Consider the following 14,960-nt stretch of genomic DNA (forward strand, 5'->3'; position numbering starts at 1 on the left):
TCAATGAAATCCACTTGCATTCTGGTAAAAGGCCCTCCTTCTCGACCTATTGTTCCTAGGCTCACTACTGTCTTTCTTCCAGGGTTGTATTGCTGACATATAAGGCATCTTTGACAAAGACTTTCTGCTACAAGTCTAAATTTTGCATTGTACCAGGTCTGCTTCAACGACCTGATCATAGCATCTCTCCCTATGTGTCCCTGGCCATGATACATCCGTGACATGGCAGACATCGTGCTATCAGGCATAACTGGTCTTCCATCCCGATAGACCCACACATGATCCTTTTCTCTTGGTGCCCTTCCTGCTTTGACCCACTGCTTCATTTCCTCATCTCCTGCTTCTTCCTGCAATTGCCTTACTTCTTCCTAGGTACCTACAGTGTTAGTAAACATCAAGTTGCAAGAAATCACTTCCTTCTCCTTGGCCCTGTTTATCTAATTCTGATTACGTGCACAGTATTGAGCCATATCATTTGCGTACTTGTTACCAATGGCGATGTAATCACCAGTCTGACTGTGGGCAGCACACTTCACAAAAGCCAATTGCCTAGGCAGCTATATCGCCTCAAGCAATTTCCCAACCACCTCAGGATTCTTAGTGGGAGTTCCACTTGATGTAAAAAACCCTCTCTGCAGCCATATCTGGCCGAAATCGTGCATCACACCGTATCCGTACTGGCTGTCCGTTATCACAGTCACTCTCACACTCTTCCCAATCTTACATGCTCTAGTTAAAGCGACAAGTTCAGCTACTTGGGCCGATTTTACTCCTTTCAGGTAGGATGCTTCCATTACTGCTGCAACTGTGCATACTGCATATGCTGCACTCAACATTCCATCATCTGTTCTCAAGCAAGACCCATCTACAAACATCACAAAATCACTTTCTGGTAATGGTACATCCTTTATGTCAGGACGTGGTTTGGTACAGAAATCGAGTACATCCAGACAATCATGATCTGCTTCATCTCTGACCTCCACATTCTCAGCATCAGGCAGCAACGTTGAAGGATTCACATTCAAGCATCTCACAAGACTTACATTCGTTGAACCTAATATGACTTTCTCATACTTAGTCAGCCGACTATGTGTCATGTACTGAGTGCGACTCCTTGTTAAAAGGATTGCCACATCATGAGGTACAAACACTTTCACAGGATATCCCATCAAAATTCCTTCACTCTGTTCCAAACTCTGACAGGTAGCAGCCACTGCTTTCAAGCACCCAGGTAAAGCTACAGCTACTGGGTCTAGCATTGATGAGAAGTATGCAATTGGTCTTCTCAGTTTTCCATGCTTCTGTATTAGAACAGAGAGTGCACATCCATTTCTCTCACTGAAATACAACTCAAATTCCTTTTCATAATCAGGCATACCTAATGCAGGTGCTTCACACAACCCATCTCTCAATCGCTTAAAAGCTGCCAATTCTTCTTTGTTCAAATCAATGGGATCTCTCACATCACTTCTTGTCAAACGTACCAAAAGCTTTGCAATCAGAAAGAAATTGCTAATCCACTGGCGACAGTATCCAACCATTCCAAGAAACATTCTCACCTCTCTTTGAGTCATGGGAGCTCTCATTCCTTTTATGATCCTGATTCTGTCTATTGTTATCTTTCTCAGTCCTTTTTCAATATTATGGCCCAAATATTGTACTTCTTTCTTGCAAAATTGTAATTTTGATGGTGACACTTTAAGTCCTCCATCAGCCAGATGATTCAGCAAGGCTATAGTGTCTATTTCACAAGCTTCACAGGTTTTCGACGCCACAAGAAGGTCGTCGATATATTGAAATAACACTGAATTTTCGGGCATTTCTAAACTCTCTAAGGATTTCTTCACTATCTGATTAAATATTGAGGGGCTTTCTGAATACCCCTGTGTAATTTGGCACCAAGCCAAAATACGTTCGCCAAAACGAAACGCGAAAATCTGCTCACCGTCATGGTGCAACGGAATGGAAAAGAAAGCATGGCATAGATCAATCACTGTATACCATTCTGCATCATGGGGAATCTGATACAAAATCACAGATGGATTTGCTACAATGGGACAGCAAGATACAACAATTTTGTTTATCTTTCTCAAATCTTGCACTATCCTGAACTTTCCCTTAGGGTTTTTCAGTCCCATAGTCGGGGAATTACATGGACTACTCATTATTTCTCTCAGAATGCCCTGTTTTATCATCTTTTCAATCACAGGAGTAACTCCTTCAATTATTTCAGGTGTCAATTTATGTTGAGGGACATTTGGATAGCTTACTCCTTCCTTCACTGTTATTTTTACTGGATCTACATTTCTCATTAGTCCCACATCTTCTCCTGTGAAATTCCAAACTTCTGCTTTTACGGACTGTTTCAATTCTTTAGATAATTCATCAGGGTTAAATACAGCATAGGCTTCAGTAACCTCATTATTCCTGTTTGCCATAGTCATTTTATACAACACGTCTTCATCAGGAGTTTCAAATGCTATCCCATCAGGGGTGCAGAATATAGTGCAATTCATTTTACACAGCTAATCCATACCTAACAAATCCACAGGACTTGTATCGCCCACGACAAAGCGGTGCATTTCTGAGAATTTCCCTATGCTAACTTTCACTGGTTCTGTAAAATAAGTTTTAATCTGTCTGCTGGATACGCCAACTACTTGGATCGTTTCTTCCGAGAGAGGAAGATTCTTAACATCAGCTGACCTAACAGTTGATCGAGTAGCACCAGTATCGACTAGGAAAGTAATATTTTCATTATTTATCTTCCCATCCACAAATGGGCCTGTCTGGTCTACTTCTAGAGTTGCGCCAAGTACGCACTCTTCTTCCTCCCTTCGGCACCGTCAATAACCCTCTTCCGAATCGCTCTCATCGCGTTGTAGCCAACACTGCGAAACAGCGCTAGCGCGTGGCAGCTTAGTTACCTGTTCTTCGTTGTAGAATCCTGTCTCATTACTGTATTTCTGTGAGTTTTTGCTTTGTGGAAAAGGCGGTTTTGGCACCTGATTCTGTTGGGTAACAACCTGCTGCTGTCGCTGCGGTTGACCACTCACCTCATTCTGCACCTGTGGATTCAGTGATGCATTTTCATTGTTAGTAGGGAAATTTACACTCGGATTTCCAATGCCCTACTCTACCGCAATTATGACATGGGAATTTCTTTTTAGCTTCTTCTATATTGAAATTTCCCTTACCTTTCCCAGGAATTAATTTTTGTCTGGGGCCTGTATTATTCGCTTGTTCTGCTAACTGAGCTTCATGCCTCTCTGCCACTTTTACTTATGCCCACATAGCTTTGTCTTTTAATTTACGTTGTTTTGCTTCAAACTCATCACTGAAATATTTTGCATGCCTCAATACTTCATCTATTTTCTTATTTTGCCAATCTACAGTATGTTGTTTGGTCATCTCACTAATCTCTGGACGTAGACCATATACAAATCTGTATACAAAATGACTTAAATCCTTTTCACTCAAATTTTCATCACCACTGAACTGTTTAAAGGCCAAAATCAGCCTTTCGTAATTTGCATGTACCGACTCCTTGCTTTCCTGATGAGTTCTGTCAATTTTCACCCAATCTGTTTCTTTAGGAGGTACTTTATTTTTCAGAAAGGCAATAACCTGTTCATATTTCTTCATAACCTCTGGATCAGGGGCTCCTGTCTTTGGATCCCTAGGGTATTTCTGTGTTGGCCAATATCATAAGCTTACACTCTGTCCATAAATCTGCTGGTACTATTATGTCAAATAGGCTATTCAGATCAATCCATAATACTTTAGATAACTTCACAAATCTGTCCACTTGCCTATACCACTCGACAGGCTTTTCGCGTAGTTGAGGGAAATCATTTGTAAATGACAAAATATCTTGTCTAGTCCATGGAACATGTACATATCCTCCTCCTGGAATATCTCTCATGGGGCATTCTGTTACTACCTTTTCCTTTTCTCTCACTGGGAATGCTGCAAATGTGTTATCTGAGGCATCATCTCATTTTCGGTACCACCTGCTTCTCCAGTTATCTACATCTCCCCTTTTTCTCAACAAAATAATTATCTCCTTAATCTGACTTATCCGTACTGTGGTGTTCAAATTTTCAATATCTTTTTCAGTAAAATCTATTAAATATGGTTTTTGTAAAGCCTTCACCTTTTCAATATCTATACCCATTTAATTTGCTACTTCTTCTAGTCTTTCATGCAGATTGTTCGCTCTCCATGTTACACTTTTGCACAAAAATAGTAACTCCTCATCCTGATAAGTTTTTAATTTATCTGTCGGGATAGTTCCTACTATTAACTCTTCCAGTACCATTCGTAATTTGGCCAAATCTATTGATTGGGATTCCTTGTCTTTTCTCTGCAAGTTCCTCAACCATTCACTCAATTCTTCTGAAGATGGTCCTACTGATTTCTCTACATTACTGCGTTCTGAGTCCCTTTGTGTCTCTAATATTGATTCCATTGTCACTGTATGTCTTTCTGCTACATTTTGACCTATAAATGGGTTACTCAAAAGATTTGGTTCGATCATACTCATTGTCTGTCTCCATATATTTTCAATTAGGTTCTGCTTTGGCTTCTCAATCTGTTTATTGCTATTATAAGGAACTGTTAAACAATGTTCACTATCTTTCTGTTTATCAAAAATAGGCATCACTGGGCCTATAGTCACTGGAACAGTTACAGCTTCAACATTTTTAGTCAATTCTCTTATCTTTTCAGTTAATTCTAAAGTTGTTTTTGCTAATTCTGCCGAATTTTCACCACTCATTTTATCATCTGATTTTCTCTCTAGCTCTCTGATGGCATTATTTTTCCCTAATTCTTGGGGAACTGGTTCAATCTTAATGATTCGCAAAGTTTCTCTCATTGGGGCACTTGGTGTCAACATTTCAGATTCTGGTTGATACGGAGGTGGATTTTTATAAAACATATCATCAAGACCATCATCCTCCGTTTCATTCACTCCATACCCTCTTGGTTCTATATTATGTCTTTTTTCCGTACATTTTCTACCTCCAGCTTCTTCAGCAGTTCTTACAGGAAACAGACCTTCAGTCATACTCGCATTCCGCACACCTTCTCCTTGTCTCATCATGAGTGTCATGCCCATATCTACCAAACATGTATTTATACCTTCCGCCACTCCTCTGTCTCTCTCTGTCATGCATTTCATCTTCCCATTCGGTCAATGCTTCAAACTGTGTCGGTCTAGGTCTCGGTTATAGGTTCATCATTCTTTCTCTCAAATTTCTCAAAACCGCTAAATTAAATGAACCATGCTCTGGAAATGCCAAAACTCCGTCATTCTTAGTGTATTTTACCCAATTGGCTAACCATTGTCTAAGCAGGTGATTTTGGCGGAGGAAGCAACTGTCCTTCCCTAGTCACAATCGGTTTGTCCTTTTTAAACCATTTCTTGATTTTCCCAAACCAGGACTTTTTCTCCTTTTCAGGTGGATCGTAATACATCATTTCGTTTTTCGGTTATCGCTAGTCTTCTCCTTACAACTGTTCCGTTATTTTAACCAATCGTAGCGCGACTCACACTAATGCACCAATCCGGAGCGTCTATGTCACTAGCTGACTGGTCAATCCCAGCACGGTCTTTCTGACGTCAGCAGCCGCTGCCGCAGCTCCTGCTCCTGTTGACCCCTCCTTTACAAAATTCTCTCGGTAAGCTTTTTACGTTCTTCCAATTCACAAATCTGTTAGTAATGACATAAAAACGCCACCATTATCCGCTTCGCTAACCAAAGAACAGTTGATGACCTTTCTCACAAGAATTCCGTCTTTCACGAGAGCAGCGCTTACCTCTGCCCTACTACGGAATCGTTACTTCCGTTGATAAAGTAGCACATCCCTCTACCTTACCCTTCTAACAAGCATCAGCTAACCGTTTCTCCAGAATTAAGACACCTAGTTGGAGACCCAATGCTCCTGAGAAATAAAACCAGAGTTTCACAATTAACCTGGATGCCTTTTCATTCACGCACTTTCACACGGAAAAATGTAGTACATTCACACAGAATTCTGTCTTTCCCGAGAACAGCGAACAGTCTGTCCTACTACAGAATTATGACATTCGTTAACAAAGTAGCACTTCCCTCTACTGTATCCTTCTAACAAGCTTAGGGATCACCTATTACCTTTCCAGTGATAAGCGTTATCAGAGCTCCTTCTGGACTCCTGGTACCTAAGACCAAAATTTCACAGGTGACCTTCGCTTCCATACACTTCTTTCATACAGAAAATATCCCTAATGGCAACACACGACGATATTACCAAATTGAACCCAAACAATGCGTCCTGCAACTTCAATCGTTACACGTTTCCCCTGTGTACCTACAGGGCAACAACAATTCCGTCTTTCCCAAGAGCAGCGCTTACCTCTGCTCTACTACGGAACCGTCACAAACTTCCGACTTCCTACCTCCCAGAAGTCGTGCAAACAACATAGAACCTGACGCGACTCCACATAGAGTGTTAATACATAAACCAATACCAATCAATAATCAATAAGCAATGTACAAGCAATAATCACCAAACCAAAACAATAATAACCATCATCCTGCTACCAGAAAAACTGATGCAGCGCGGAAACCTGGGTACCGGGAATCAGGACAAAATCCCGTACCTAATATCCTCCCTTCGTCACAGACCAAATATCTCATTAACACATTCACTCCTACAATCATTGGTGGGGCCCATAACACCAACATTCACACTTCGCTTCTCACTGGTCTGCACTTACAGGAGAGATGAGTGTTCCAAGCGCTGACATGAAAGGAATATCTTAAAACATATAGGGCCATATGTAGGTAGCATACAAGTTACCACTTCTTAAATACCGAACTTTACCGATTCGGTATTTAAGAAGTGGTAACTCGTACGTAGGTAATCATTCTGTAAATATTACCGAATCGGAGAAATTCGGTAATTACCGAATCGGTATTTACCGATTCGGTAATGAGGCATACCTTCCCATTGATTGAATTAATGGGAAGGTATGCCTCATTACCGAATCGGTAAATACCGATTCGGTAATGGGGGGAGCACATTCAGGGGTGGCAGGATGTCACATTGACACCCTGTTGCACCCCTGATTCCTGCATGTGTGCACATGTGGCGCACATACATGCCCCAAGGGCATGTATGTCTGCCACATGGCACTGTTAGTCCAGCAAAATATTGCTTTTTGCAATGAATTCGGTATTTAGCACCAACATATATTTGGTGCTAAATACCGAATTATTTTATCTACACATCACTCATTTGAGTGTCACCTCATCTCATTTCAGGATTCGGTATTTACCGAATCGGTAAAATTACCGATTCGGTAATTTTACCGATTCGGTAAATTACCGAATCCTGAAATGTTCCCCCTACATAGCAGAAGCCTAAATACCGGTCGGTAACGGTATATTTACCGAAAATCGGCCATTACCGACCGGTATTAGGCTACTTACATATGGCCCCTAGAGAGAAAATTATTTACACTTCTATACACTAATACCCTTAACACTGCACATCATAAACCTAAACATTAAGATACTCCTCCCACGTGATCAATGGATCAATTAGTTGATTTGATTTTGATGATTTAGTCCAGCTAAAGCATACTCAAAGATCCTGATCTACTCCCTTTCAATAAACGACCAAACACATTTTCTTGTTAATCAATATTTTTGTTTATCTAAATAACGCAATAATTTTAGTTCCATCTAGTAAATTTATTAATCATTACGCAAATCACAGAACACCATATTTACCTATCCAGGCTATCGGTTGTCCTCTAAATCATCACATTTAGTCATCAGCACGCTACAGTCCCAAAGATCGGGTCAAGGACCAGAGACGTCCAAGTATCGATCAGTGCCCATAGATTTTTGGAAGTCCTTAGTTCATCAAGAAATTGAGCAGCAATTCAGTCTGTCAAAGATTCAGGAATGCAGCTGTCGCGTAGCGTCACCGTCGTCTCCGTCAACAAAGGAAACACGCAATAGACTAGTCCTCTAAGTCTAACGTCACTTTTATAATGGAAATAAGGTCTAAAAGATGCAATTTAGAGAATTTGGGCTCATCCCATTGGTTGGTTGGGATCGTCCGGTGAGGTTTCACACAATTCAGGAGGTTAGGTCATCCTACATGTTCCATCCGGTTTTTAAAAAAGTCTTGTGTCGAAACACTTGGCAGGCATCCCGTCGTGACCTTGCTTGAGCACATCGAGTCTAGGGTCATGTTGAGGCCACTGGCACATGGGGTTGGCGCAGGCGCACTTTGTCTGAAACCTCGTGGAATGGTGGCCATCGCGTCGAGTATGTCAGGCGGCCATCTTGATTTTAGGCCCAAATTATTTTAGCCAAGCAAAATGCAAATCCCACGTATATTTCGTACATTAGTAATGTTGGCTAAACTTCACACAAACACATTAATAGTATTATAATTAATAGATTATTCTAATTAGTATAAACATGTAGAATAGGGGGGTATACAAAATGTTGTACTACCCGCTCCATCGCCGGCTTAGTAGAGTCTGTGTATTAGAGTTCCATGTATTAGGAGGACGCTTGCTGTAAATTAACTACTGGCATTTGCTCAGGGTAGCACTCCAATTCATCATTCTTTTGCCCACCATGTCATCCCAGAATAGACCCAGATATATGCAAATCAGTCTTGACTCTACTCCAATAGGAGCATTCCAGCCTGTACTGCCAAGCCAGGTCCTCTCAGAACCGGAACCCAAGCAACCAAAGATGGGTTTTGCCCTGATTGGGACTCTTCAGTCAGGTGCAGCTTGGTTCCACTTGTACAGTGAGCAAAGGACCCATGTCTGTGCTTAGCCTTGGCCACTTAGGGCGTTACATCAAACACACAAAAGGTGATGGGAGGATGCTTAAAAAAAGTCTAACCACTAGCAATCGCTTGGTGTAGCATTCCAACCCATCTTGCTTGTCTCTAGGTGGCCCTCACTGTCCTCATGGTAATCTTGGAACTAAGGTGTAAAATCAAAATGAAGACACCATAGCGAATAGACTAGACTAGGTTATCTCTCATTTACCAAGAGATAAGCTGTGTAATAGCAATTTGTGTACTCCGTTTTGTCAGCATAACCAAGTTGTTTGCTTTTACATACATACATACACTTTTATCACTGTTCTTTACTGTGTCATCACCAGGAAACCTAAACACCTGACTTGTCTTATTGATTTTTTCATTCTGGTTTGACTCATTAAAATATTTTGTATTATTTTTACACTATATTCCTTTTTCTTTCACATTAAAGGTTCTAAGCGAAGCTGCTTAATGAGATTTTGACCAGTTTGCTAAATGATTTTCTCTTACATGTACACACCCAGGATCCTATCAACCATATTGGGTCGCTCTTGTACTCATTACTACAACATTCCAGGATAGGCATTCTTTACAGTTGTCAAAGTGGGAGAACCAAAATGTAGGTCACCATGGAAATGAGAAGAGTGGCCTGTTTAGCTGATTACTGAGGATTGATATGAATATTTGCCCATTACCTGACGAAACAGACTTTTATCTGACAGGCGCTGACTTGATGCAACTGTATGAGAGGCCGAACGTTATAGAAGAAAGGCCACTGCATGACAAACCCTGGAGAATTTTGACAGAACACTAAGTAGAGATACATGCAGATTTGCACCATTCAAAGATGAATGTAAGAACCACGATTTATAAGCAAAAGTTGCATGGAACAAAGTTTAGGCCCAACAAAGGAAGCACGTATTGGCTGTATCGGAGGTGATGATGTGTGAATCCTGGGGACCAGTTTTGTTGCCAATAGGAATGTGAAATTGAACAATTTATCGACTAAAAGAACATGCCCTGTTGGCCCGCCTCATTTGCAAGAAAAGTTAGCTGAAAGGATGATGCTGAATGTCTTCTTTTGGACCGTTTTCTTACCAATGAACATTCCTGTTTCTGATCATTTCAAGCTGTAGAGAGTTTCATTCTCTTTTATTACAGCACCTTGAACCAGAATTACGGAGAAATGATTCCAGGAGGACCCATTAATCTGAGCATCTCCCAATGTGAAATAATATTGAGCGTCCAATCATCTATTGTAATATCCTCCTAGTAATGAATGATTGGGAAATAATTCCTCCACCAACCAAAGTGCATCCATATGGAAGAAGGGGCGTATCGATTTTCTTTTCCTGCAGGTGGCTGGGATTATAATATATGCTTTTGATTTGCTCTCCTCTTATGGAACAATGCAGACACTTCAACTAAGAGGCTAGGGAAGTGGCTAAAATATCTTGTAAAATGAGGAGGAGGGATCTTTTTCTTTCTAGCTCCAAATGCACAGGTTTCCGTTTTGTGTTCTCAGAGGTAGTGAGGCAGAATGAAGATACCTGCATATCTGAACCAGAGAAGGGCATATTCAACATCTTCCACTGAACATCTAGATTCTGGTACAACAATAGCGGTCAAGAAGGTCACCAGAAGATGAAACCATGGCAGTTAACTGTTAGTGGGAACATCTGATGTGTCCTTTGAAACATCTCCAGTGGCGGCCTGTGCCCCTCAACTTCCCTCAAACAGCTTCCAGCATTCCAATGATCCCAAAAATATTTATTGCCTCATAAAATAGCCTCTCACAAAACTGTCCTAGTTTTCAAATTATGTTTTACTATATTTGTATAACGCATTTATGTAAAATGTTGAACTATTTTACAAAGCAATGAACTGTACTGGCTACTTGTTTTATGTACCGAAACTGCTTGCAACAATGCAAAAGGTTCGGTTTGATAACTGTTTTCTACATTGTTCTCATTGTTTAGCATTTTATTCCTCTGTAGGAATATATCCATTTAGCATTTTAGAATACTAACTTATTTTTGTTAACTTTTGGTTATGGATATTTATTTTAGACTAAGGCAGGTTCTCCAGTAATGTGGCCATACTTAATCGGTGCAATTGTAAACGTTTCAGTAATAATCTTATTCCAAAATGAGGATGCTGTGTTTATTAAGCTTTAAAAATAGCTCCTCTTCATCCCTTTAGTACACTTAATCTTTGAACTTTAAATTGCTGAAAGAGTATTATATTGTTACTTGTTGGCACACGCGCAAGCACATTAGAAACCATTAATTTAATTGCCTTGGACTATTATAGTTCTTTCAGCAAGGTAAGATGTTTGATTATACCTAAATATAGTGTGCAGCTTTAGGAGACACATTAACTATACCTTCCATTGTAATTAGTTGTACACATACATCCTTTGTAACCATTTCAATGAGTTTCTTAATAACTCATGCAGAGTTTTCGTTCAGGTAAACATGTATTTGATAAGACTGCTATGCTGTGATTAGAACGCCACAGCAATTTATTTTCTTCTTCTGCAAGTATTATATGAATTACATATTCAGATCACTATCATTCTGACATTACATAATTACAATAGACCATGACATAGTTGTGTGATATTGTGAATCAGCATCTTCAAAGGACTCGTGGCTAGCCAGATATGCTAAGGAGATTTGTCATTGCTGAATTTACACATACCTGTTTGGACAGAGGCACTGTAGTACAGGGGTGTGATTCAATAGTGATGTACCTCAACTTTGCATTCATTGTGTGTGCAACACGCATTTTGTGCGAGTTTAAAAAGCATGCAGGGGACAGGGTGCAGTATGAATGCTCACTCGAAAGTACACCTACACCCGCACAACAACAAAAAGGGTGCAGGCATTATAAGCAGCCAGTGGAAGGTAGTTTGCCCCCTGAATCATGGATACCCATAATTTGCCAGCCAAAATGTAGTATTGAAAGTTCTTTCCGTCCTTCCTTTCGCAATTATTCTATACTTTTAAGTAGAGGGCCTACTTGTAAGCACCGTCAATTGCACTAACGTCAGTTGTTTAAGTTATGACAATTTTGTTGGCTGCTCCTAATGTGTCCGTACATGAAAATTATATATTCAAGCAAGAGAGCCTAAAAATAGCCCTGCAATTATCATGTCTCTCCTGTTTCTGATGCCAATGTTATGTTATGTTACTGGGTATTTGTTGAGCGCACGGCTACTCCCAAGAGTGTCCCGGCGCTGGTCATTGGACCCGTAACAAAAGCACTCAGCAGTCGTATACCACAGACACAGATCAGAGGAACAACAATGTTTTTAGTTTGTGACGAAAGCACAGAAGATCATTTTCCTGGCACAGTGTAATAGGAAGATTATTCCATAGTGCGGACACAAGTACCTGAAAGGAACGACCTCCCCGTCGTGTGAGGTAGAACCTGGGAGTGTGGAGCAGTTGGGCGGATGGAGACCGTAGCGTGAGTGAAGGTACGTACTGTTGGCAGCGAGCACTTAAATAGAGGGCGCCGATGTTATGAGATGCCTTAAAGGCCAGTACCAGTGCTTTAAAGAGTATCCTCTTGCGTACTGGAAGCCAGTGAAGTGATCTCAGAAGGGGGGACGTGTCGATTGGTTAGATAGGACCAAAACCATTGTAGGGCATTGTGTCCGATACCGCACCTCCAGAGACGCTCGAGAAGAAGGTCGTGGGGTACGGTATCGAAGGCTGCCGATAAATCGAGCAGTACCAACACAGCTCGCCCGCCGTTGTCCAAAGTGACTTTTATTGATTACGATACCTCAAGGAGAGCGGTTTCGGTGCTGTAATTAGCACGGAAACCAGACTGACTGGGATGGAGAATATTGTTAGATTCTACAAACTCTCCGAGAATTTGGTTAACATATTGCTCTAGTGTTTTGGATAGGGCAGGAAGCAATGAGATGGGTCTGTAGTTCCTAGCTGTCCAAGGGTCCGCAGAAGGTTTTTTTAACAGGGGAAGAATTTTACCCAGTTTCCAATGCTCTGGAACTGTCCCTGTGGATAGAGAGAGATTCAGTACCCTATTGACTGCCGGATTAATTACCTCAGCAATCAAGGCCATGATTTTTGCAGGGCAGGGGTCTGCTGGGGAGCCTGACTTAAGGGAGTGGAGAAGGTGAAGAGATTTCTCTAAAGGAATTGCAGGGAAATGTAGTAGGCAGTTTACCGTAGGAGGTGGATGCTGGAGAAGCCGATCCAAATTTGTATCACAATTAGGGCTAGCTACTTCAAAAGAAGTTTGTAGAGAGGAAATTTTATTGAAGAAAAATAGGGCAATGCCATCAGTCCAAGCTTTGGTAGGAGTGAAGGGATTTTTTAAGGCATTAGGGGACGTATAAAATCTTTTACAACCCCAAAGAGTTCTTCACTTTTGTTGCCTGCTTTCTCAATTTTTGTGTTAAGGAAATTCATTTTTCCCGAGCGAATCTTATTATAGTACGCTTTTAATGCAATCTTATAAGTTTGCTTAGCGCATGTATCGTAGTCCTGTCTCCATATCCTTTCTAGATGTTTGCAGAGGCTCTTGTTCTTCCTAAGGTCTTCAGTAAACCAGGGCGCAGTAGGTCTGCCTCTATTGGCCACTCGCGTTTGTAAGGGGGCAATATTGTCCACACAAGATTCAAGCCAATTGTCAAGTGAAGATACATCGGCTGCAAGATTGTCCTTAAATGAGAAAGGGTGTGTTTTCAGAAAGGTTCTCACGGCAGCCGGGGTCATTGATTTGAATGACCTAAAGCTGCTAGACCTTGGTGCATAAGACTTGGATGCTGTAGCGAGTGTTTCTTTAATGCTAAAGGTAAGTAGATAGTGATCAGACCAGGCTACGGGTAGAGGTGTATTCATTTCAATAAATGTATTAGATAAGACTTGGTCTAATATGTGTCCCTTATCGTGAGTAAAGTGGGTGACATATGGAGAGAGATGAAGCATGTTTAGAGAATCATACAGCTTTGTCGAGTCCAGATTATGGGGCACATCCATGTGAATGTTAAAGTCACCTAAGATTAAACAGTGTTCATATTTGGCAGCCAGGGGAGAGATGGCAAAGTTCAGACCTTCCAGAAAACCTTTAGCCTGCCCAGGCAGCCGGTAGACCAAGGCCCCAGCAATAAAATGCTGTGGAGAAGTTTTTAGAAGGAAGCTTATGCTTTCCGTATTCTCTAAATCCAAGTTTGGGAGAGTGGAGCAAGTGAGTGTATTTTTATAAATGATCGCCACTCCTCCTCCACGCCCCCCTACCCGATCATTCCTTAAAATCAGGTAGTGAGTTGGGATGGCATTGGCAATAGTGGGGTTAGAGCCTTCGTGCAGGCAAGTTTCGGGAAGAAATAACACGGCCAGTTTTGAGTCGGAAAGGAGATCTAAAAGTTGGAATTCGTGTTGTTTCACAGAGCAAGTATTCAAAAGCATCAGTTTTAGATCAATGTTAGTATACTGACTCACTAACGCGGATTGAATGGATAAACATTCCCCTGGAGAGGAGTGATCCGTAGTGGTCTGGGGCAGGGGGAGAGCCCAGTGGCACAGATCACAAGTCTATGCTTCCATAGAGCCTACAGAAAGAGAATGGGGGCCACAGCTCTCAGCTTTATTAAACGTTTTAAGATCATCCATGGTGTACTTGAAACGGGGGTTATGTTTGTTGATAGACAACATACCTTTGTTACAGAAAGCAGCATCGTCCGGCGCGTCCAAGGCGCGGACGGGCGCAGACGGGCTTGCCTTAGGCGCGCCATCGGCGCGCCAGCGGCGCACCCGCTGCGCGCGACCGCTGCGCACTAGCGCAGCGTGCCGTTTATCCCCTCCGTAGTTTTGAAAGACTAGACTGCGCCGTGCCAAGATGGCGGGTCTCTGCAAATTATTTCCCCCACTTCCTGATTCCCTCTGTATACCATTCAAATTCCCTCCGTGAGATACAAGTCACTTCAGTACACGGTAAATATTTCTAAAAACAGGTGAATAAGCTAAAACACTTTAAGCAATGTTAAAAGATAAAAGCATACAAACAATTTCACCCGAGGACAAATTTGCAAATTTTATCAAAATGATGGAGGCTGCGAGTAATCATGGGGCAGCATG

This window comes from Triturus cristatus, chromosome 5_2 (assembly GCF_964204655.1).
Source record: "Triturus cristatus chromosome 5_2, aTriCri1.1, whole genome shotgun sequence".
In the NCBI taxonomy this organism is placed as follows: Eukaryota; Metazoa; Chordata; class Amphibia; order Caudata; family Salamandridae; genus Triturus; species Triturus cristatus.